The sequence below is a fragment of the Staurois parvus genome, unplaced genomic scaffold (genome assembly GCF_062004578.1).
Source record: "Staurois parvus isolate SC_StPar_1 unplaced genomic scaffold, SC_StPar_1.0 ptg000937l, whole genome shotgun sequence".
NCBI lineage: Eukaryota > Metazoa > Chordata > Amphibia > Anura > Ranidae > Staurois > Staurois parvus.
The window spans coordinates 971,939-995,407 of NW_028318733.1; the positions used below are offsets into that span (position 1 = coordinate 971,939).

General features: G+C 41.0%; 1 protein-coding gene across 2 annotated transcripts in view; it reads left to right on the forward strand.

Moving 5' to 3' along the window:
* Nucleotides 1-23,469, forward strand: part of SMTNL1 (smoothelin like 1) — a 525,456-nt gene that overhangs the window by 145,981 nt on the left and 356,006 nt on the right. The gene's annotated exons all lie outside the window — the stretch shown is intronic.

Consider the following 23,469-nt stretch of genomic DNA (forward strand, 5'->3'; position numbering starts at 1 on the left):
ACTAAATCCGCCATGAATCATGCCCCAAACATGTGCCACTTTCAGGTCTCCTCACACTGCTGGTGTGTTCCATTTTGTCATAGGGTGCTGGCAGATTACGGGCCTCCCATTGCTGCTGCCAGGCCCGTAATCTGCCATGGGCCCCAGTACCGCCTCCTCATGCTGCTGCCAGGTCCAGAGTGTGTCATGGGTCCCTGTACGGCCTCCCATTGCTGCTGTCTCCATCGCCACACTCTGCCATGTGCCACTTTCAGGTCTCCTCACACTGCTGGTGGGTTCCATTTTTGTCATAGGGTGCTGTATGGCCTCCCATTGCTGCTGCCTCCACCGCCACACTGTGGCTCCACACTCTGGTTTTGGCCCCGTGACTGCCCAAATGAGTGAAGTGTGCGGTGATTCTAAGATCGACGGCACTCATCTGCATGTCATACTGACTGACAGTATTATTTCTCTTCCCCAGCAGACTCCAAGGGCATTTAAATTAAAGGTACAGTGTTCTGCACTAATATAAAGGCTCTCTGAAGCCTAGAAACACCCTTTTATAAGTTAAATTCGCAGCGAATATATTCGCATCGAATCTAATTTATTCCTCGAATTCGCCGAATCAGCCTAATCGAATTTTTGAATACTTCGCTCATCTCTACCAACAAGGACCAGGACGTACTGGTACATCACTGGACTTTGAACGGTTATACCAGGATGATGCGTACAGCTGCAGGCATCATCCTGGTATTGTTTTTTTCAGCTGGTGATTGGCTTTCATGTAAAAGCAATCCTAATGGCTAATTAGCTGCAGTATTGCTTTTACAAGCAGCAGGAGATGATGCCCCCCTCCCCCGCTGCCTTCCATGGCCTTCTCGGGCAGTCCCGTGCCATCAGGGGAACCTGAGAATGTAGACGGTGTTTCTGTCAGATGACCGTAGAGCTGATTGTAGTCCGGAATGGTGCCAATCGGAACGGTGCTAAAAAATCGGAAGCTACGAGCATTTCATCACTTCAGTTTGGCAGGATGTAAACAGCGCCATTTGTAAATTGGGAAAGCATCTGATCACACTGATTTTGGTTTGATTAGATACTGTAAGGGCAGAGGAGATATCTAGAGTCTGATAGACCCCCGATTTCTCAAAAAAGAACATATGACAATGCCCATTGAAGTTATAGGGGATATATGCATTCCCTGTGATAGCATTAAAAGTGATAAAAAAAATTAAGGGGTCAGTGTGTGCGAGCGTTGACCCTGTGCCAGTATGTATACAGCGGTTGCACCATGCATGTGAGGTAGCGCTGTGAACGTCAGATCAAGGGCAGTAATTCTAATACTAGACCACCTCTGTAAATCTAAAATTATAGCTTGTAAAGGCTTTTAAAACTTTGCCTATGGATATTAAAAACGTATGCAGTTTGTCGCCATTGCACGAGGCATGCGCAATTTTAAAGCATGTCATGTTTGGTATCTATTTACTCGGTATGCCATCATATTTTATATTTTACCAAATATTTGGCCAATATATTGTGTTTTTTTGCATTAAAAGTAAAAAGGTGTATTTTTTTTTTAATTGCGTTTGAAAAATTGCTGCGAGAGTACTATGGGACATAAAAAAAAATTGCAGAACCCACCATTTTATTCACTAGGGTGTTCGCTTTAAAAATACAGTTGTGGCCAAAATTATTCAACCCCCAATGCTGTAAAGGGGTTTAGGGACTATAGTGTACATTTGGAATTGTATTCAGAATCAAATCCTACAAGGACGTTGTAACTACCCAAATGCAACTAAAATGACATCAATTGTTTATGTAATACAGTAGTAAATGGTTCTTATGTGGTTTCTTCATTGCCACAATTATTCAACCCCTTAAAGACTACCACTCTGAAGAACAGAGGTTCATACAGGTGCTTTCCATCAGGTATTGAAAACACCTGTGGATGTCACCGAGCAGCAATCAAGCATAATAAGCACCAATTAGGCAGCTTTAAAATGACTGTGATACTCAGCTCCTTCTAGACATTTACTGGTGTGGTTACAAACATGGTGAAGGCAAGAGAATGGTCCAGGAAGACAAGAGAAGAGGTGATTTCTCTTCACAGGAAGGGCAATGGCTATAAGAAGATTGCAAAGATGTTAAACATACCAAGAGACACCTTAGGAAGCATCATTCGCAAATTCAAGGCAAAGGGCACTGTTGAAACGCTACCTGGTCGTGGCAGAAAGAAGATGCTGACTTCGACTGCTGTGCGCTACCTGAAGCGTAGAGTGGAGAGAAGTCCCCGTGTGACTGCTGAGGAACTGAGAAAAGATTTGTCAGATGTGGGTACAGAAGTTTCAGCCCAGACAATAAGACGCACACTGCGTAATGAAGGCCTCCGTGCCAGAACTCCCAGGCGTACCCCCTTGCTGTCTCCAAAGAATAAGAAGAGTCGACTGCAGTATGCCAAAAGCCATGTGGACAAACCACAAAAGTTGTGGGATAGTGTTCTGTGGACTGATGAAACAAAATTAGAACTGTTTGGGCCCATGGATCAACGCTATGTTTGGAGGAGGAAGAACAAGGCCTATGATGAAAAGAACACCTTGCCTACTGTGAAGCATGGTGGAGGGTCAATCATGCTTTGGGGCTGTTTTGCTTCTGCAGGTACAGGGAAGCTTCAGCGTGTGCAAGGTACCATGAATTCTCTTCAGTACCAGGAGATATTGGATGGAAACGTGATGCAGTCCGTCACACACCTGAGGCTTGGGAGACGTTGGACCTTTCAACAGGACAATGATCCCAAGCATACCTCCAAGTCCACTAGAGCATGGTTGCAGAGGAAAGGCTGGAACATTTTGGAGTGGCCATCGCAGTCACCAGACTTAAATCCGATTGAGAACCTCTGGTGGGACTTAAAGAAAGCAGTTGCAGTGCGCAAGCCTAAGAATGTGACTGAACTGGAGGCCTTTGCCCATGAAGAATGGGCGAAGATACCCGTAGATCGCTGCAAGACACTTGTGTCAAGCTATGCTTCACGTTTAAAAGCTGTTATAACTGTAAAAGGATGCTGTACTAAGTACTAAGATTGAATGTCACTTGGGGGTTGAATAAAACTGATAATGCTGTGAGCACAGAAAAGACATTTGTGGTTATTTCATTATAACTGTTATGTTATATTTGTCTGACCTACAAGTGCCTCTTTAATGTAAATGTAAGCAAGATGACTGAATGATCAAAAGCAATGTCAAACTGGCCAAAACACTCAATTTCAGTGGGGGTTGAATAATTTTGGCCACAACTGTATATATTATGTGTGGCATAAACTTCTAATGCTGGGCATAAAATTCCCCCACCCCCCAAAACTACTCCTTTTTGGAAAGTAGACACCCCAAACTAATAGTCACAAACCCCAGCGCCACAGAAACTTATGCCCCCAAAATGTATATAAAGGTATAAACTGCTGCTGTACACAAATGTAATACACTAAATAATATAAAACAATACAAACAGCGCAAATTCAAAACCCTACATGAATTATAATAAATAACAAAAATAATGAGCGGAAGCAGAAGAATCAGCTCTTTCCGCTGTTGCCGTCCTTTCCAAAGATTGCTGTTTCCCCCTCCCCCTCAGAGGGACTGGAGACCCGCCGGGACACCTCCTGTATTTCCTGCTCTGTGTCTCTCTGACTATCACGGTTTGGAAGGCTAAAACGGGAGGGAGTGGAAGGAAAACTTAAAGCCCTATGTGGTGTTGTGGAGTCCTGGAGGCTGAAAAGAAGGGTATAGGATCCCTAAAAGTCATAAAAGGCGTGCAATTTACCAGTATCTGGTGAGTGCGGTTTATGTTGGTTACAGCACTGGTGGATGGTGGAAGCACATTATAAAGGTGAAGGTTTTTTTTGGATGAAACACATTTTTTTGGGATTAAGGACTTTATCTTTCTTTGGCCACTTTTTTGATTTCATATAATTTTTTTTGAGTGAGATGATATATTTTTATGTATTTTTAATATATTTTAATATTATTATTTTTGTTATTTATTATAATTCATGTAGGGTTTTGAATTTGCGCTGTTTATATTGTTTTATACCCCAAACTAATTGCTGAGAGGCATGTTGAGTTAATAGAAGAATTTATTTTTTTACCACAAATTTTTGGAAAATGACAAAAAAAAAAGTTACATTCTGCTACTTCTCCCGAGTATGGGGGTACCACATGTGAGAGACGTTTTGGCAGTCTAGCCAAGTACAGGACCCCAAAATCCAATGAGCACCTTCAGGCTTTTAAAGGGCTTTATTTCTTCATTACACTTCCTGACTACCTATCACAGTTTTGTAGGCCCTGAAATGCCAGGATAGCACCAAATCCCCCCAAATGACCCCTTTTTGAAAAGTAGACACCCCAAGGAATTTGATAAGAAGCATGGTGAGTATTTTGCAGATCTCGTTTGCCACAAGTTTTTGGAAAGTTAAGAAAAAAAACAAAAACATATTTTTTCTTTTCTTTTTTATATTTCAAAACCTTGTAAGAAAAAAATGTGATCTGCAAAATACTCACCATGCCTCTTTTTAAATTCCTTGGGGTGTCTACTTTCCAAAAAGGGGTCATTTGAGGGAGATTTGATGCTATCCTTGCATTTCAGGGCCTCTGAAACTGTGATAGGTAATGAGGAAGTGAAATGAAGTTACGCACCTTCAGGCTTTCAAAGTGGTCATTAGAATTCAGGCTTCTGTATGTGGCCAGTCTCCCAAAGAGTCTCACACATGTGGTATCCCCATACTCGGTAGAAGTAGCACTATGTATTTTGGAGTGTAATCCCACATATGCCCATGGCTTGTGCAAGAAATATATCATTTAAATGACAACGTTGTTTACAAAAAAAAAACAAAAACAAATTGTCATTTTCCAAAAACTTGTGGAAAAAAATAAACCTTTCATGGACTCAATATGCCTCTCAGCAGATAGCTTAGGGTGTCTACTTTCTGAAAGGGGGTCAATTGGGGGTGTTTGTACTGTCCTTAGCACCCCAAGAAATGTGATGGGCAGTCAGAAAGTAAAAGCTGTGTAAATTCCATTATCTATACCATAGTTTGTAGATGCTATAACTTTCACACAAAGAAATCAATATACACTTATTGGGATTTTTAACTACAAACATGTAGCAGAATACATTTTGGTCCAAATTTATGACAAAATTTTAATTTTTTTTATGACAGAAATGAGATATCATTTTTTTTTTCAAAACCTTTTTTTTTTTTATAGCACCAAAAATGAAAAGCGCACAGGTGATCAAATACCACCAAAAGAAAGCTCTATTTGTGTGAAAAAAAGAACATAAATTTCATTTATATACTGTATTGCATGACCGCACAATTGTCAGTTATACTAGTGCAGCGCTGTATAGCATAAAAATGGTGTAAATTGCAGTATCTACACAAAGCAATCAATAGAAACTTATTTGGATTTTTTTTTTACCAAAAACATGTATCAGAATACATTTTGGCCTAAATTTATAACTAACTTTGAGTTTACTATATATTTTTTATAGCTGAAAGTAAAAAACATTGTTTTTCTTAAAAATTTTTGGTCTTTTTTTGTTTATAACGCAAAAAATAAAAAGCACACAGGTGATCAAACACCACCGAAAGAAAGCTCTATTTGTGTGAAAGAAGGACATAAATTTCGTTTGGGTACAGCAATGCATGATCATGCAATTATCAGTTGAATTAGTGCAGCGCCGAGTAGCAAAAAGAGGCCTGGTCATTACGGGGGGTAAATCCTCTGAAGGGCAAGTGGTAATATCCTCTTCTCAAGAGAGAATAAATTCAGTTTCTCTAATCGTTCCTCATAGTTGAGCTCCATTATGCCTCTTATCAGTTTGGTTGCCCTCCTCTGCATTTTCTCTAGTTCCCCAATGTTCTTTTTGTGAATTGGTGCCCAAAACTGAACTGCATATTCCAGATGACATCTTACCTAATGACTTGTACAGGGGTAAAATGAGATATCTCTCTCTGGAGTCTATACCTCTTTTAATACAAGAGAGGATTTTGCTCACTTTAGAAAACCGCAGCTTGGTATTGCATGCCATTATTAAGCTTATGATCTACCAGAACTCCCAGATCCTTCTCCGCCATTGATTCCCCAAGTTGTACTCCCCCTAGTGTGTATGATGCAAGCATATTCTTAGCCCCCAAGTACATAACTTTACATTTATCAACATTAAACCTCATTTGCCACATAGTCACCAAGTTAAACAGTGCATTGAGGTCAGCTTGTAAGTTGGACACATCCTGTAAAGCTTGGTGTCATCTGCAAAGAATGAAACAGTATTTTTAATCCCAGACCCTATATCGTTTATACTGTACATATATTAAAAAGTAAGGGTCCCAACACTGAACCTTGGAGTACACCTCTAACAACCCTAGACCATTCAGAATATGAATCATTAACCACTACTCTCTGAATATGATCTTTTAGCCATTTTTCTAACCATTTGCATACCGATTTTTTTCCAAGCCTGTAGGCTTTACCTTACACATTAGCCGTGTGTGGGGAACTGTGTCAAACGCTTTTGCAGAATCCAAGTATACCACGTCCACAGCCACCCCTCTGTCCAAGGTTTTTCTCACCTCCTCATAAAAAGAAATCAGATTCAGTTGCCAACTTCTGTCTTTCATGAATCCATGCAATCTGTTGCTTAGAGCGTGCGGGAGGGCGTCATAAGACGTCCTCCCAGAACAGGCCGGCCTCAGTTCTCAAGTTAGAAGTTAAACTAATAGGTCTACAATTACTTGGTAAAGATTTTGATTGCTTTTTAAAAATAGGCACAACATTGGCCTTACGCCAATCCAGTGGTACTATGCCAGTCATTAAGGGTCCCTAAAAATTTGAAAGAATGGCTTTGAAATTCTTTAAGGAATTGTGGGTATATGCCATCCGGTCAAGGTGCTTTATTCATCTTTATTCTGTCTAAATATTTTTTGATCACATCAGTTGCAAGCCAATGTGGATCGACTGGGGCTGTGTCAATATCATTATGGACAAGAGCTTCCCCATGCTCCTTTGTATACACAGAGCTGAAGAAGGTATTTAATAAATTTGCTTTCTCTTTGTCTCCAGTCACCCACTCTAGATTATTTTGTAAAGGGCCTACATATTCAGTTCTGACCTTTTTACTATTAATATATTTGAAGAATTTTTGGGGGTTTGTTCTGCTATCCTTTGCAATCTGTCGTTCATTTTCAATTTTTGCGGCCTTGATTTCCCTTTTACATATTTTTTGTAATGTGTAAACGATGATAGCGTTCCTTCATTTTTAAACTTAATAAAAGCTCTTTTCTTATTATTTATAGTTTTTTTAACTTTGGCCGTAAGCCTCATAGGTTTGATTTTTAGCCTTTTAAACTTGTCCATGGAAATATATTTTGCAGTGTTCACATACAGTCTTTTTGAAGAACTCCCATTTCTGTTTTGTGTTCATTGATGCCAATATTCCCTCCCAGTCTAAGTCTTGGAGAGCAGCTCTCAGAATTGGAAAATTAGCTCTCTTAAAGTTGAGCATTTTTATTTTTCCCGTGTTTGCCTGTTGTTTACAGATAACAATAAATAAAATCATGTTATGTCACTGCTACCCAGATGTTCTTTTATATGGACATTAGTAATGAGCTCTGCATGGTTTGAAAGTACCAGGTCCAGCAGATCATCATTCCTATTTGGGACCTCTATGAACTGTACCATAAAATTGTCCTGTAGTAGGTTTATAAATGTTTGCCCTTTAACTGTTCCTGCAGTGCCATTACACCAGTCAATTTCCAAGTAGTTAAAATCCCCCATTATTATCACTGTCCCAGCCCTCTCAGTCCTTTTGATCTGTGCAAGGAGCTCAATCTCCACCTCCTCATTAACACTGGGTGGCCTATAACAAACTCCAATGATTACCTTTGTAGTACGCACCCCCATGTGCAGTTCCACCTATAATGCTTCAACTTCATCACACTCTCCATCAACTAGGTCCTCTTTCACACTCGCTCTGAGATCACTTCTCAGATAGAGACAGACACCACCCCTTTCCTTTTTACCTCGTGTCTCCCAAAGAGAACATAGCCAGGAATATTAATGGCCCAGTCATGTGAAGAATGAAGCCAAGATTCAGCAAAACTAATTAAATCATAATTCTTTTCATACACCAAAGCTTCCAACTCACCTATTTTGCTTGGCAGACTTCTGGCATTGGTGAACACTTTAAAGCATTGATACCTTTTGCATACGTATTTTCTATATTTTTTATTTTTTTTATTATCATACAAATGGTACCAATCCCAGTGGTTGTTTTTAACATGGGGAGAGATAGGGGGAAAGATAGGGGGAGGGCTATGGCAGGTGATAACCTGCCATAGCCCTCCCCCTATCTTTCCCCATTCCACCCACCAATAAGGACTGACCCCTGTCTGATCTGTTTGCCCATTATAATCTAATTCTCCCTCCCCCCTCAATCCTAGTTTAACTACTCCTCCAGTCTTCACATAAACCTTTCCCCCAGTACAGCAGATCCCCTTCCATCTCTAGCATATAGGTTGCACTGCAATGAAATGTCAGCCCAGTGCTCTAGAAACCCAAATCCTTCCCTCTTACACCAGGTCTTCAGCCATACATTTAGTTCTCGAATCTTCTCCTGTATTTTTTTAACAGCGTAATATTTCAGAGACTATCACCTTGGATGTCCTTCCCTTCAACTTGCAGCCTAGTTCTTTAAATTGATTCTTAAGGAGCCTCTACCTTCCACTTATTCTGCCATTGGTTCTAACATGGACCAAGACAGCTGGGTCATGCCAAGCCCCTATCAGTAGTTTATCAACCCGGTCTACTACATGCTGAACTCTGGCAGCAGGGAGAAAGCAAACCATTCGGTTGAGGTGATCCTGGCAACAAATTATTCTATCAGTTCTTCTTATTATAGAATCCCCTATTACCACCAAATGTCTAGACCTTCCTGCACTACCCTCACCCCCCCCTCCCAGATGGTCTTCCCTCCTGTTAGGAATAGCAGTGACATCCAGGGCTGCCACCCCTGAGCTTGCCACCCCCACATCTTCACCCAACTTGGCAAATATGTTTGGGTGCTCAAACCCTTTCTTTTTTTGTGAGCCCCTACCACTTCCTCTCAGTACAGTAACCCATCTTCCTATCTGATAATCCTGACTAGCAACACCACCCTTCACATCAATCCCATTAGCTAACTGCTCAGAGAGCAGAAGACCCATTTCAAGATCATGCAAGTCTCCGTTGTTATAGGGTCTATTCACTAAAAAGTGATGAGAGGTGAATTGTAAGAAGAATTGCAAAATCTAAATCAAAGTGGCTGAAGTAGAAAAAATATCCTATTTAAATATTTCTAGTTCAGCTTTTCTGGCCTATATTTTACCATTATCCTGAAAATTGACCGCAATTCACTGAATAGTGCATTAAGACAAAACTGATCTAAATAAAAAAATGTATTAACCGATTCCCAACCGCCCTATAGCAGAAATAGTGCTACAGGGCAGCACAGGTGTGCAAAATCACCTATATATACAACATTTTGCATTTCCGGGTAGGGGGAACGCACCCTACCCACACCGCCATTCATGGCTGTTAATCACCGGGTCCCGGACGGTGATTACCCGCCGGCGCCCAGTGATTACTAAGCATCTCCGATGGGTTGGAGGACTGCTTTGTTTACTAACAGTCCTCCTCCCTGTCAGCTCGGGCACACTGCTCTGGATGCCTGTGCACAGCACAGCCATCCAGAGCAGTGTGCTTACAGTGAAGAACCAACACACCACCCCCTAGTAAAAAAACTCCCAGCACACGATTAACCCTTTGATCACCCCTCATGTTATCCCTTTCCTACCCAGTGTCATTTGTACAGTGTCAGTGCATTTTTTAGCACTGATCACTGTACTGATGTGATTGGGGATGTCAGTTCCCCCAGTGTTAGAATGTCCACCGCAGTCTTGCAGTCTCGCCATAAGTCACTGATCGCTGCCATTACTAGTAGAAAAAAACATTCCAGTATCCATACTGCCATTTGTAGATGCTATAACTTTCAAGTAACCAATTAATTTACACATATTGGGATTTTTTTTAGCAAAGACGTAGCAGAATACATTTTGGCCTACATTTATGACAACATTTGATTTTTTAAATCTTTTACTGGACATGTTTTATAGCAAAAAGTCAAAAATATAATTTCTTTCTCAAAATTGTCGTTCTTTTTTTTCTAGCGCAAAAAATAAAAAACGCACAAACGATCATACACAACCAAAAGAAAGCTCAATTCATGGGAAAAAGGACATAAATTTCATTTGGGTGCAGCATAGCATGACAGCACAATTGTCAGTTAAAGTAACGCAGCGCCGTAACCCAAAAATTGGCCTGGTCAGGAAGGCGGGTAAATCCTCAGGAGGGCAAGTGGTTAAAATAATTTAATAAAATCAATACATGTGTTACATCTTACAAGTAGTTATTTTTTTTATTAGGTTGAACATTTAACAAAACATGAAAAGAACATTTACAAAACCATAACAAAAAAGGAACATTTATAAAAATATGAAAAAGAACATTTACAAGAATACTAAAATGGTACAATAGAAATATATAATCGTTATCTGTCCTATGGTCTTGGATCTGGAACTGGAACGTCTCACACATTCCTGGAAGTATGGCTCATCAATAGAGGGTACTGTAGCAACTAACAGCTGAGACTGGAAACATCTTTGTGATGTGATCTTTATTGAAGGGAATAAAAACCTTCTTGAACCATATTGAGATTCGTGGTGTGCTGGCAAATATGTACATCTGGAACTGGTCTGTTAAAATAAGAACAAAATCAATTATTACATAGCACCAGGAAATATTTTAATATAACATACACATTAACTCTCAGCTGCAGCTAGTAACAGGTAATTAGGACATTGTACATCTTAACCCCTTCATGCCTAAGGGTAAAACAAATCTAAATGCCTAAGCACAATTTTGCAACGTTGACATATGTTAGTAAAACTGTACATATCATCACCACTTCGTACATCCATTTGTTTTTTTCCAGGACCTTGTTTTTTTTCAGGACAAATTGGGCTTTTATTTGGTGGTAAATGGTAATGGATATCTCCTGATTTTTTTTATTATCAAAGGAAAACTGGCCCAAAATAGTGAAAAAAAAAAAAACATTTTTTTTTTATTTATCTGTGTTTCTTGTTACTACCATAACCTACCACCAAAAAATAACCCAAAATAAATTCTCCAGCTCTTGATGATTGTAGCGATACCATATATGTGTATGTTATATGTTGTTTGCACCTGTAGTACAACCCAGAAACAATAGTGCTCATTTTGTTTGTCTTTTTTTTTTTTATACCTAAAACACACTGACACTAACACTAACTGATACTGATACCAGATGTTTTTATAAATCCTGACCTTTGACCCTGCCCTTTTGACCTTGACCTTTGACCCTGACATTGACCCAAACACTAACCCTGGCAGTGAACTAGATCAAACCTTGATCTAGGTATTTTTTTTAAATGTTTTAAATATTTATTTAGCTTTTTTTTTTTTTTACAAACATTTTTCCCCCTCTATACCAGGAGTTAGAGAGATACAATGTATCTCTCTCCTCCAATCGTAGAGAGAGAAAAAAACAAGGGGCCGGGCTGTAGTGACTGATCACTGTGATAGCCAATCAGAGGCTATCACAGCGATCATGTGACCTGGAATTGGGAGTCCTGGGTCCCAATCGTTAGAACGGGACCCGGTGCTCTCAGTGACACCACGGTCTTTGTGCTGGGAGTGCGCCAGCACAAATACAAGTACACAAATATGCGTCCCCACGGAAAAAAGCCCAGTTCTGTTAGACCACATATTTGTGTTACGTCAGCGTCAAGGGGTTACACCAGGTAAGAGGGCATGGGATCCTCATAATATCATATATGAAGTCTCAAAACTCTAATCTTCACTTCGAGATCTAAAGTGAATTACATATAAAAGTGACGGCAGAAAAAGACTGGGTGGTCCATCAAATTTTGCTTGTTGTGATTGGAAGCTGGTATTTTCTATTTTTCTGTGCCATGTGCAGCTCTGAATCACTCATTCTGCAGTTCCCACTAAATTTCTGAGACTTATCTAAAGTAATAGCAAGCGGCCTAGATTTGCCACTGGAGCCACTACCACTTGAAAATATTGGTTACCAGCTTAGAATAAGAGCCTATATCTTCCTTGCAATATATTACTGTTTACTAATGCCTCTTAGTTTACATTATTTTTAATAATTCTGCTTTATCATTTTCTTAGCTTATGTTGTGCAGCCCTCTCAAGGGCCACTGAGTTTTTGGGCCCCCCCTAAGTTCTGCACAGCCAGGTAACACGCATTTTCCACACTTTCATCCAAAGTCACTAAAACAATCCTTGAGCTTATTTTTTGTTGTTTTCTTAGGGGTTGACAACTTGGATGCTGTGTAAGGGTATGTGGGATGCTCAATGGAACTGTACAACTTTAGAGAAAAACTTCTTAGCAAAAAGGACAAAAATCAGCACACTGTCTTTGTAAGTAGCACTTTGCTGAACCTCCTCAGACTCCAGATGAAACTCTCCTCATCCACCTAGCTGTATATAGACTGACTCTGAGAAAGGGATTCCAAGATCTACAAATGAAGTAGTCTCAGGGAGAACTAGTTGGATATTGCACCTGACTGCCCTCTCCTTTCTTTGGCCCAGGGGGTGTAGAAGTATTCACATTGTCCTGTTCCTGTAGCTTATTGGATTGTAGATGCTTTCCTCTCCTTACACAGGGATGTCTCCTTCCCTGCTGACAGGCTGCTCTCCCAAGTAGACTGTGGAACAGTGGAGGTGCTTCTGACCAGCTTCAGCCTGTAGACAGGCCCCCTCACCTGTGGGGCACCTCCCGGGCTCCACACCAGCAGCACCTTCCTCACCCCATCTTCCACCCGACTCCAACTCCCCTGCTGATTAGGCTCTCCCACATTTAAGGGTTGTCTTATCCACCATGCCAGGCATGCTGCCTGGGTATCGGCCAGATTCCTTCAAACATGCACATCTAGGCTCCCTGCTCTCCTCCGCCCTTCTTCTAGAAAGTTCCAGCAGTTCCTAGAATTGTGGGAGGGCTCTATAAGCCCTGACCTGTACAGCCTCCCAGTTTAACCTGAAATGACCTCATTGACTCACTTCCAGGCAGACTCATACCTAGACTTCTAGATAGTTTTTGCTGTATAGCAGGGCACCACAAATAGCAGACTGTGGTCCGGATATGGACCAAGAGGCTGGTCATTCTGTACAGCAATCACCAATGACATGAAGTGTCCTCCTCTTCTGTTCTGCACTGAGCCCTGGAGGGGGATGGAACAGTATATTTCATCCTTTCCAGCCATAGCCATTGCCGCCTCCTGAGCTTCTCGTAGTGGCTTCTGTGCGATTAACTCACTCAACTGGGCAATTCTTGCACTGTTTTTTTAAACACCGCAATGGATGGTATTCCAGTAGCATGCATTGCAGTTGAGCACATTGCAGTCAGGAGGTGCATTTGGGATGCAATGCATATGAATGGCAACACAATGCACCTGCTGCACTGTAACACATGGTAGGTGTGTTGCGTTGTAGTGTTCATTAATCCTACGTGTAAGGGGGCACTCTGATGGCGACAATGAATTGGTATTTGCCAGCATTGAGGTTCCTCTTTACATTAGTTTCCTATATCAGAGTGCCCCCCTAGATTAATAATGAAAGCAAGGGCGCACTCTGATGGGGACAACCAGTGTGAGGGGGCACTCTGATGGGAAAAAATATTATTCCCACCCTCCACCCCTGCGTGAGTACGCTATGCCAGCACATGGGAGGAGGGGTGAATGAGAGTTGTCACCCTCAAACAGGAAGTGTGTTACTGGCACGATCACCAGGTGAAAATCCAATCCCAAATTAAGCGAAACTCTCCAGTATCAACCAGTTGGTTTACATAAATGTTTAAAATGGAAAATACAGGCCCTGAACTTTATTTTATTTACGCTAATACAATAAGCATCATGTGCTCTTCATAGAACAGTTTTTCTATTGTACAGACCACCAAACCAAAGGAGAGATGGCTTCATGTTTCCTGAAGTATAAAATATTTTCCGACTCCTGTCTCATCCATCTCCCTGCCTAGAGTACATCCCCTGCACTCCATCATTTACGTCGCCTGTCCCCCTTTCATCTGCATCCTCTACTCCCCTTCAACTACATGCTGTATACTTCAACACACTGGCTACCCTGCATTGCTTCACTTACAGTCACTATGTCCTATCCATCAGTATCCCCTGCATCCCATTTCCTATTTAGAGGTGGCACTCTAATAAGGCAAATTAGGAGGTTGCTCCCTGGGGTCTCGCAGTTCCACTGTCACTTTCCCCTCCAGGCCACTATCACATCACAAATGCATGAGAACAGAGACGTTAAAGGCCTTGCAAAGTCTAGAACCTCCATTGACAGTCTCACCTAGAGAGGGGTGAACAGTGACAGAACTAGCAGAGTGCCATAAGGTGTTCTTCCACTCTACAGGGCCCTGGACAGGAGGTTATCAAGGCCCCTTATCCTTCATGCTGCACCCAGCAGCAGTAGGCACTTTTTTGTTAGTCAGCTCAATGAGGGGTGGAGGAGCCCCAAGAAGCTAGGTCTGGAGCTGAAGGGACACCAGTTTGGTGATGGGATGAAAAAATGTGCAGGTTGTGGGGACTACAAGTGCCAGCATGCCATTGGGTGAGAGGACAGTTAGAGCAGAGCAGGGTGCCTTGTACAATTAGCCTTCATTTCTGTGCAACAGTCCAGTAGTGCAAAGGTAGTGCAGTTAGTGTTAGTGTGGGTTCCTGTTCAAAAGAGTCAACCTTGTGGTGCTGGGAAGCTTTTTGGCCAAAATCAATTTCATTACCCTTAAATATTGAATGTACTGAAGACTTGGAATACACTTTTCATTTTCATATATTAAGTTTCAGGAGTGTTAAAATAAAAAGTGGGTACACTGAAGGACCCGGTGAGACGGCCAGTGGGCAGACTTGGTGGGACAGTCAGTTGGCTGACTTAATAGGACAGCCAGTGGACAGGACTATAGAGTGCTGCTGAGCAGGTGGGGGGGGGGTAGCCTAAAGCTGTGTAAAGTGCACCAACATTCCTGATAGATAAAATTTGTAATGGGAAGCTGTAGGGAGCATTATAGAAAAACAAGTGCCTAATCAATAGGGCTTTAGGTGTGATCTAGTCCAATCAGAATAAAGCATATTGAAAAGAAGTGACTCAATAGGCTTAATTAAACAATTAGGTAAAAAATTACTACCCACCTGCTACTACAAACTATTTGTGTGTGAGCTTCTTCAGCCTATCACCAATATATTTGCGCATAGCATGAATTGTAGCCTCTGTATAGACTCTTCATCCCCGGTCACACCAATCCGACTTTGAAATTGTGCGACTTCCAGAGAAATCACATGATTTCAAAGTTGGATTCCGACTTGAGATGTGACTTGCAAGACATCTGCGGCTTGCAAGACATGGATGTCTATGCAAGTCGCATTTGAAGTAGTGCATGCACTACTCTAGAAATCTGTGCGGCTCCGACAAAGTCGGAATCACACTGATATGACCTCTTTAATTGCGGACTATTGTCATGCGATTTGAAACTCACATTGCAAATCGCATGGCAAGTCGCACCGGAAATGACCGGGCACTTTGACATGCTTTTTCAATAACAAAACAACACACCAAATAATCAAGTATATGATAAATTTTAATATGTAATGAAAAATGTGCCTTTAGAAATAGTCTGCCTCACTTAAGAAATATATTTGATACAAGATTTAATACCAATATTCCAAATGTTTACCAATACATACTGTATTTCGTGGGTCTTATGCATTTTGAAAATTATCTATCTTTAACCCTTTCTCTGCAAGGCCCTACACTCCCCATTTAAACCCGGGCCATTTTTGTAATTTTTCCATTGCTTTTTTATTTTTCCCTTACAGCTTTCAGAGTTTGTAAAAGACCCCCCAAACCATATATTTTCTAAAAGCACATGACCTGAATATCACATGACATGAATAAAAAAAAGTTGCTACTGAATTTTATTTGTGCAAATGTTTATTAAAACAATATTTTTGCTAAAAGTACACTAAAATCATTATTAGCAGATATAAACAGTAAATTTTACAAAATTCCTGCTAATTTCCTACTAAATATAAAAGCTTAACCTGTGTTGAGTTAATAAATAACAAATATTTGTAAATTTTAAATTGCACCTTTTTTGCAATATGATGAAAATCAAACATACGCAAAAATGTAAATAACCAAATTTCTCAAAAAATCTGGAGGTTTTAATTTTTCACTTACAGCTTCAGAGTTTGTAAAAGACCCCCAAACCATATATTTTCAAAAAGCACATGACCAATAGAATAAAAAGAAGGTGCTGCAGATTTTTTTAGGCTTTACAATAGTTGTGCAAATGTTTTTCAAATCTCTATTTTCACCAAAACAAAGAAAATCCTTATCAGCACACATAAACACAACATAAGTTACAAAAATTCCTGCTAAATTCCTACTAAGGTCTCATTCAATGGGGCATATGCCCATGGAGGTCCATGTTTACCAGCACTGGGATCCACAGGTGTTCTGAGCATCCCTGTGCAGGCAGTCCTATTCATGTCAGTTAGGAAGCAGTGGCTGCAATGACAGATCTGACACCTGTGTGGGTATAGGAACTTTAATGGAACTTTACAGCATGATAAGTACCATTACTTAACCTAAAATGCTTCTTTTGATGCTCCAACTTCACTACCCTTGAAAAAGGAACCTCTTTTGTTGGTCTATTTGATATGCACCCAAAGGGACTGCCTCATTGTCATTGCTTTATTTTGCTTTTTCAAATACTAATCTGCCAACCTTGGAAGAGAATTCTCCATTGATGAATAATATACATTTAAAGGGATTGCCTCATTGTTGCTTTGCTATTCAAAGGACTGCCTTATCCTGACCTTGTTTTGCACCAAATGGGTTTGCCCTAGATGCTTTCCTGATGCTCTGATCTTGCTAAAAGAAATCCCTCTGTTAATCTGCCGATGTATATTTAAAGGACTGTCTGCGCTGTACTCTGTCTCTTTTTATCTAGAAACATCTCTCCAAATTTCTCAAGAGACAACTATACTAATGAGCATCGTACTTTCAAAGGGCTGGCCTTACTGCATCAAAAACCATCTTTATACCCTTGTTCTCACCATACTTGGGGGATTTTCTATCACCAATTACATCAAGAAGCTCCTATGGATGGGTCCCAGACAAGCATGTCATCTACCCATGTATGAGGGAGGTGTTTTTGGCTTATGTTCTCCCCTGGATAGTGCCCTGAAATCAAGTGCTGCTGAGAGGTGAAGCCATTATTTCCATACAGCTGTCAGCTACCAATATTATTATCCTCCTCTGGACTACATGAGTTTATTTATGCAGTGACTGGGGTTGTTTATTTCTGTCCTTGTTATGATATACCTGATTGTCAAGCGAGTGTAAGAGGGGTATACACGGCCTGTAGTACCCTGCCCTGGATGGGACTTCAATCATATCTCCCATCAATGGTGATCTTGTATGTGGCAGAGCCATAACATATAACATAGAGCACACTTCCTTCAAGATCTGTGAATGACCAAGCTTTGTTATTTTGTATATGGAGCATATGCATTATTCCATGCAGAGAGGTAATATTGTTCGCAATTGATCTTTATTGATGGGTTTCTCCCCTTTAAAGGGGTATCACGAACTTCCGGTTCCAGCGCTGCATGCATTAGGAGTGGGACCCGCGGCTCCGGACACGCCCGCATAGGAAGCCGGCTCCCTGCACCCGGGACGCTCACTAATCGGCACGAGAGTGACCCCGGATCCTCACCCGATCCTCCCTGCATGGATCGGTACTTGTTGCCAGCTCCACCCGGCTCCGGACCCGCTGCATGGCCAGAGTTTCATTGGGAATCTTTTTTGGTTTTTCCATTTTAGGAAGTCATTCTACTTATTGTGATTATTACCATAATGGTTTCTGAAGAATGATCTCCCTATGCTGATTTTCTATGGAAAATATGGAAAATTCTTTGATCTAGTGGTTAGGAACTCTATTGCCTTATGTGGATCCTCAAACTGCCGTACAACTACTCTATTTGGAGATGCCGAATGTTTTTAAGTGATTTTATTATTACTTGTTTACCATATCTATGTCTAACCTCTATATGATCCATGTGATCGAATAAAGTTTTTTGAATGACAATATTAGTCCGCTTGGATTTTGAAGTAACCACTTTTGTTTAAGCAGTACTGCATCTGTCATACTGCTATTTTTTGTTAGGTATATATTGGGTTTATAAATCCACACTAATTATGAGTGCGATGGAGATATTAATATGACATATTTATAGGTGTCATATTGGGTGGCTCTTTCTCGTTTGGTTGTTCATTGGGAATAGAGTAGCTTAGAAGAGATCTGGGATATAACGCTAAACGTATAACTGAAGCGGAACAGCGCCTTTCAGATTAAAAGATGAGTTCCAAGCTATGCAAGCGGGCACTTTACATTCCAAATGCACGCAGCAAAGTATTCTGGAAACAATCGTCGACCTAGAAAATTATGCGCGCAGGAACAATCTGCATGTCGTAGGCCTCCCAGAATCCTACAACTCAGGCACCCTCTCTGAAATATGCTCTATGCGCATTCCCACTGCACTTGGCATCCCTTCACCTTGTCAAGTTGAAAGAGTGCACCGCCTAGGGGCGCCCTCAAACGACCGCGTGGCCATCCTAAATTCATTTTGCAACTCTCGCTTCCTACAGTTAGAGGGCCATAAACTGTTATTATTTGCTGACTACTTACAAGACGCATCCCGTAAATGAAAAGCATTACACAAATTTGTGCCACGTTATACCAAAAAGGGGTCAAATTTACCCTAGCATACCCTGCCACACTATGATTTACCAGGCCTACAGGGGATTCTAAGTAATTCATTCACCTGGAGGAAGCCCTCCAATGCCTTTATTCCAATCTGTTCGATATCATGGGCCCTCCAAATTCCCAACATGCAATCCGAGACCCAGGCCCAAGAGACCAACATAGTCCTCGTAAGGACCCACCTAAACGACAATGCGTCAACTTTTCTTCTGCTAAGCTACGACCGCCCTGATTGGGCCAGCGCTTAATAGTGTTAACCAATTTCTTATTACCTACTGACCTGTCTGTCTCATCTTCAGGTCTTATGTCCTCAAACGGCTTTTTGCGACTTACCCAGAGTGGGGATGGCAACACTCTCAGACAAGAATTTATTTTTACCGTTTTGATGTCCTGTATTATGCCTTATTGTTGTTGCGGTCATGATTTTAAAGGATCTTTAAGATCCATGAACTTTAGTCATGAATGTATGTCTCTGTCCTGTTCATTACTATGCTTTGTCCACCATAACGTTGCTGATATTTGGGATTGCTGGTCCTTCCCCCACCAGGTTGCTATTGTAAAAATCAGAGATCCCCACTTCGCTGATCCCATAAATTCAACTCCCTGATGCAGGTTCACCTCCTATCAATTCCGGTTACACTGGTCGAAGTTTAGAGGTAATATGCAGAAAAATGTGAAGTTCAGATTGCTATTATGGTTTACTGCATTTTTAGTTTACTCAATAGCCCCCATTGGGCTTTTGAAGTGTCCTTTCTTCTTCCTTCTGTCTGCTCTTTTCTACTTACCCGGAGAACCCCTACTACCTCAGACATCATCATCACACCAGCCAAGCTTGAAAGATAGAGTCAAGTTCGCCAGGCCCATACCGCACAAAGATGATCTTTACACCCAGAAGGTAAGTATTTTACCTTTTTTTCCCCAGTTCATCACACTTTATCTAGAATTGACTACTTCTTCTCCAACCCCACTCTGCTACACCACATTGCAGACTCCACTATACATGACATTGCTATTTCAGATCATTCTCCGATTTCCATAACCCTAAACTATCTACAACCTAGTCAACACACACGGACATGGCGTTTCCCACCATTCCTAGCAAATAACCAAGACTTATTTCGGGTGTTGCATGACACCTGGCTTGAGTTCTGCGATACAAACGCAGCTCACCTATCTAATCCAAAATTTGTTTTGGGAAACGGGTAAGGCGGTGCTGCATGGCAGAATTATCGCTTATACTTCCACATATAAAAACAACCTCCTTCATAAATACACAGAGGCGAGCAACAGACGCAAAGATTTGAAGATTTGGCAGATCTTAACTCACACGAAAACAGGAAGGCATGGGCGGACGCTAAACACCAATTTGATATCTGGGCAGGAGCCCAAGAATCTTTATATCAATCTTATCTTGATTTATATTATCATAAATTTGGAAACAAGACAGGTAAATTGCTAGCACGTTTATGCAGAAAACCTTTCATCCCTACCCACTTCGCAACTCTAAAGGATTCCCAGGGCCCATTAAAAAACTCGCCAGAGGAAATCATTTCCATATTGGAAAATTTCTTCACAAATCTGTACAATTCAGATCCTATAGATGTAACCCGTGACAACTCTTTTCTGGAACATATTACCCTCCCGCAAATAGACCCTATCACACTTCAATCCTTGAATGCCCCGATATCTCAATCTGACATTCTCTTGGCTATTCAATCTCTAACAAATGGCAAAGCCCCTGGGCCTGATGGATACACAGAATAGTTCTACAAACTCATGGCCAAAACCCTCACCCCCACTCTACAGACAGTATTTCAAACAATTCAGGAGGGAGGGGACTATCTCCCCTCTGGGTTCCAAGCCTATATCAAATTTATAGCAAAATAAGATAAGGACCCCACTGACCCTGGATCATATTGCCCAATACTTTTAAACCTAGATGCAAAACTTCTATCTAAATTTATTGCAAATCGATTAGCCGCTATTTTACCTCCTCTTATTCACCCTTTGCAAGCAGGTTTCGTACAGGGTGGTTTACTCCTGAATCAGGCTAAATATAACTCACTCCAGGATACAGCGATCATTTCTTTAGATGCCAAAAAGGCTTTTGACAGTGTTAATTTCACCTGGCTGTTCTTAACCTTACAGAAATTTGGTTTTGTGGGCCCATTTATGCACTTGATCCAAGCAATGTATTCAACACCAATAGCTTACATTATAGCTGCAGGCCGTATATCCAATCCCATACGACTCCACAAGGGCACCAGACAGGGGTGTCCCCTATCCCCTGACTCTTTAATCTAGCCCTAAAACCTTTAGCACACTTTCTATTGTTTCACTCTGACCTTCGTGGAATCTCAATTGGTCAACAAGAACTGCAAATCTCCCTATTCGCAGATGACATATTAATTTTTACCTCAAATCCGTCCTTAGATCTGCCATATATTCAGGACACATTTTCCGACTTCCTCCTCTATTCAGGACTCCGCATAAATTGTTCTAAGAGCGTTGTACCACGCTCGCCCTCCCGGGTGGACCCAAAACCCACTATTCAAACTGCTACTAGTCACATCACATACCTGGGCATTAAAATAGGAAAACTCGTCTCGTCTCTATACGCACTCAACTATACACCAACAATTAATAAAATTATATGAGAATTGGAGATGTGGAAGGATCTACCGCTATCACTTTTGGGTATGTCACGTTTTTAAGATAGTGAGCTTCCCGAAACTCTTATATCCACTTCAAACTATACCTCTCCTTTTGAGGCATAGTGATAAAATGAGACTAAACCAGGCGATACCCAAATTTCTATGGAGGGGTAGATGCCCACTCATCGCATTACATAAACTGTTTTTTCCACGGAGTGAGGGGGGGGATCCAGTCTTCTCAACATACAAATTTATAATCTTTCTTGCCTGCTACATATATGCCTGGACTGGCTTACCCAAGCCTCCAGATACTCCAACTATCATCTCGAGTCCGCTATGGTCCATCTACACTGTAAAATCCAATTAGTAAACCTTACTTAAAAAAAGCATGCAAACCGATTGCCTCAAAAAAACCAAGTAAACTAGAATAAGAATTGTATTTTCTTCTTACAAATGCTTATTGAGTTTGGTAAATTTACACTTTAGTATACACAACTAACAAAAAATAGTGAATAGTACTTTAAAATTTTACGTTAGGTGAACTCTTAACTTAGTATGGAATACTCGGATTTGCCATTTAAAATAACAAAATCATTTTAAGTTAAGTTTACTGTGTAATGTATTCCAAATGACACATTTATTTAGGTTGGGCTAACTAATGTGATATTTTCTGCAACTCTGAATATTGAGTTGTGGTTACTTGAACAGCAATCCGATTTACTTGTTAAAACCATGCAAACCGATTGCCTTAAAAAAACCAAGTAAGCGTTACTTGTTTTATTTTAGTTTTATCCAAACATCCATTTTACATTAACATCTTGCATCTGCCCAATACTGCAGACAAGCAGTGCAGGCAGGCCAGACTATCTAACTGTATGGCATGGGCCTGTTTCTGGGTTTGGCACCCCCTGCCTACCCATGCTGTGATTGGATGCAGTACACATCAATCAACAGGTTTCAGCCAATGATTGTGGCTGAAACCTGCTGACCGTCTCTTTCAAATCACGTTTACACAGACACAGCCAGATCACTGTGCTGTGAACAGAGGTCGTGTTTCTTCTCCCTCACAACTAAACAGCAGCACATAGGACACACATTACACTTCACAGATAACCCCCCCCCCCCCGGTCAGTGTCATTAATACAGTGTACATTATTGTCTGATCACTGTATTAGTGTCACTATTGATGTCAGTTGGTGTCCCTCCCAGCCAGTGTGTTAGCTCTAGATTGCCCACCACTCCATCACAGTCACACTATGTTGCTGTACCGTCATTACAGTATAGAATCTATAGCTGTGTAAACAGCTGTGTAACAGGGCACATACAGAGCTGTTTATTGCCCTTGTAGAGAATTTACATATTACTTACACAAACTGTTAAAGTAAGCAACAGCCATAATAACAAACGTTGATGATTGGTTTAAAACCTGACAAAATATCTAGAGTTTTCCATGACTGCCTATTTAAATATATCTTTTCATACAATTAAAGTGGTTGTAACCCTTCCATATATACCTAGTGAAGTGACTGGCCTTAGGTGATACAGAGATGAAACATCCTACTACACAAGTTATACCTGTTAATCTGCAGTCTTCACTACAGCCATTTAAAGTGCTGTATTTATAAAGCTTGTCCGAGAGTTCAGAAAACAGAGGGTGGAGAGCTGAAATGAAATTCTGCAGAAATTCAGTGAGGAGAGCTCTAAGAACTGTTTGGTGGGATGAGACACCTCCTTCACAGGAACAGAGCTGAGGCTGTCAATCTGCTAGAGGGCCCTCCAGTCACCTTTTTTCTCTTGGTGTCAGGAAAAAAAAAAACTTGTCAGAAGTGATTCATGCCGATATGGAGAAATG